We start from the raw sequence: 3116 nt of genomic DNA on the forward strand, positions 1-3116 counted from the left end.
GATACACAGTCTCCTGCGTGATTGCTGGAAGGTCACCCCCCCATATTGCAGTCTTTTATTATTATTTTTTTAAAATTTTTCTGGGGATCTTGTTTTAGCTAATCATGTCAAGCCAAAATTCAGTGTGATATCCCTGAGCTCCGAGGTGGTCTAGTTCAGCGATAATGATTTGAGTCATTATCACTCAGTCAAGTCGCTAAAAATCTAGCCGTGCCTCAGTTTCTCTAACCATTAGGAGAGATGCTGTGTTTGCTCCTTGCCATTCTCCCAGGGTGTGGTGGAGCCCATTAGAGCAGTATACACCGAGGGCTGTGGGCCTCTGGATGGCAAGCCCTAGTTTTTCCAGAGCAGTAGAAAGGTCAAGGGATTTGGTGTCAAGTTCGAGTTCTGGCTTGAATACTTCTGACGTGGTGACCTCAGTCAGGTGGCAATCTTTTCTGAGTCCCAGTGCGCGTCCTCACTTTGTAAAATCAGGGCAGTTAACGCCTTCCTCTCAGCATGGTTGTAATAGTTACGGAACCGCTTTGCAAACTCTGAGGCAGTATATTGATGTTGGTTGTTGTTAGTATCTTTCAAGGTTTAATTGTAGAAATTTGCTCATTGAAATTGCTGTGAACATGGTAGAGAGAATGTGGTTCTAAGTAGTCAAAACATATGCCTCGGGTAATCTGGGAATTTATTAGGGTTGGCAAGGACAGTGGGTGTTGCTTTCTACAGTTAGGGTAGGATGACCTCTCCCAGGAAAATTCTTAATTAAAGAATGTCACCTGCTCTCTCTCTCTCCCTCTCTCTCACCTTTCTTTCAGAAATCAATTGGTAGCAATCACTGTTAATGTGCCTTTGGAGTCTATTGACCTAAGAATGAAGGTAAGGTGCTGAGTGCTAACTGAATTTCCTTTCCCATAGTGCACTGTATCCCAGAACTAGAGTTCAAGCTAAGCAGTTAAACAGGTTTGAGCGTTTGGAAAAAAAAAGCCGGGGCCCTAGGAAAGCTTGGCCTCCTTTCTATTTGGCTCACATTGTCCGTCCTGTTCTTGGCTTAACTTCGGATCACAGGACACATTTTCTCCGTTTCCTTTTTCTCATGTCCCGGGATCTTTCTTGTAGAATTGTAGGAAACACAGAGTCAGGGAGTCAGCCAAAAAGGCTTTTCGCCCCTCCGGTGAAGGCCCTGGGTCCTCCTCAGGTGACGCTTGCGTGCGCCGACGGCGTTCCCACGGTGACCGGCCACCCACGCGCCTCTGTTACGGCTGCCGTCCTCGCGGTCCACACGGCTGCGTGGCTTTTAAGTCCAAGTTTCCTCAGGGGCTTTTTCCTTTCTCCGTGGAAGGAAAGCCACCGTCCCGGCTCTGCCGTCAGCCAGGCGGCTGTACGGGCTCTGGGGCCCGGCCGCGCTGTGGCTTTCGTGCTCTCGAGCTGCCGAGGACGGGGCCGCTCGTGACCCGTGACCCGGGTGCGCCTCAGCCAAGGCGGAAGCCGTGAACAAAGAGGAGCACAGAAGGCCGGGCCACCAGCGCCCGAGAGAGGAGGGAGCCGGGGGTGGGGAGGGAGCCGGGCGGGCAGTGACACGGGTGTGTGGGAACAAGGGCATGATGGGAAAGGAGGCCCGGCCGCGGCCGCCATTCACACGCTGGGACAGCGACGACAGCCAAACAGCGCACGCCCAGCGCGCCAGCGCCTCGCTCCCCTCCCTGTTAAAAAGCCAGTCTGGGCTGATGTTCGTGGGTCATGAGGAGGGCGTGGAAGTTTCTGGAATAGGAGTCAGATTTTGAAGCATTTCCCCAAGCTTTGTAGCACCCAACAAGTCCCTCTTGTCCTTTAGCGTTAGACTGCCCTCTGTGAATGATAACCATAAATATTTATTGAGCACAGTTCACCGCTTGGCACGACACATGGATGATCTTATGTCATCCTCACAGTAACGCTATGAGGTAGGCACTGTGATTTGCCCTAGTGTTCAACGGAGGGAACCGGGGTTTAGATGGGTTCCGTGACCTGGCCAAGGTCACACCCGGAGAAGCGACAGGGCCTGTTTTGGATGATTCTGTGAAGTGACAACATGGCCTCTGCCTATCTTCAGACTGTTTTTGTTTTTTCCCTTCCAGTTATGATACTACTGTTTCTTCACTAGATGCCAAAATGGGCTCCCGGGGAGGATACAGACAGAAACATGTATTCTCTGTTCTTCTCTGTGTGCTCATTTGTGCCATATAGTATGTTGACTGCTTTGCAATTGGCTGTTATAATGGAAGTTCCCAGGCATGTGTTTCCCTTTCCAGGTGCACTGTGACTTCTTCAGAGCCTGGAACCTGCCAGGTGCACTGTGACTTCTTCAGAGCAGGCTGGCAACACCCTGCACCCAGTCTGGGTTTTCTCGTCACCCTCACCCCAGCTCTCCCCTGCCCCTCCCCCTATCTCTTCCCACCCTCTAACCATCACAAAGACTGCCAGAAAACTCCACATTTTTTGCTTATAAAGTTCATATTGGAAGAGATCTCACTGAATAGGAGGATTATTTCAGGTAAAATCCACTGACAAATGTTTACTAGACTAACCATTTCATTTGACATTTTAAAGTGAAGATTATTTTCAAGAACTGATGCTGCTTTTGCACAGCCAATATTTGCTAAGCACCTACTATGTGGTCACCACAGGCCTACTAAGTGTCAGGCACTGTTTTAGGCACTGGTTTGAAGCATCTACCTGCTGCAAGTGGGTAGATGCTTGAAATCTTGAAATCTTAGCATTCTAGAGAAAATTTTTGCTGTGGTTTTGCACAAGCTCCAGCTCTTTCTTTCCAAGGTGACAGCTCTGGCTGTGAGGGAAATTAAAAATGCCTCTTGGAATAGTTATCTGATGCTTCTGAATGCAATTGCTAATGTGAGCAATGGGACCTTCCTATTAACAGTTGGTTGAGCAACTTTGTGCATGAGGCAAGGAGATAGAGAGAAAAAAAAAATAGAGCTGTCACTATTGTTTCTAAATGACAAAACTGGTTTTATTACCATCGTGTAATTATTAGTTTTACAGATCACCATTACATCTTGTTTATGTAATAGCCCAAGAAGCTAGACAGAGAATTCTTTTTTTTAACCACATCTTATATTTGATAGACA

At 48.1% G+C, this 3116-nt stretch overlaps 1 long non-coding RNA gene across 1 annotated transcript; it reads left to right on the plus strand.

The window, feature by feature from the left end:
* The first annotated feature begins 805 nt into the window (after positions 1–805).
* On the plus strand, positions 806–2494 carry LOC131280860 (uncharacterized). The gene is made up of 2 exons (XR_009188510.1): positions 806–867; positions 2280–2494. It is a non-coding gene; the product is annotated as an uncharacterized lncRNA (long non-coding RNA).
* The last annotated feature ends 622 nt before the right edge of the window (positions 2495–3116 follow it).

This window comes from Dasypus novemcinctus, chromosome 13 (assembly GCF_030445035.2).
Source record: "Dasypus novemcinctus isolate mDasNov1 chromosome 13, mDasNov1.1.hap2, whole genome shotgun sequence".
NCBI classification, from domain to species: domain Eukaryota; kingdom Metazoa; phylum Chordata; class Mammalia; order Cingulata; family Dasypodidae; genus Dasypus; species Dasypus novemcinctus.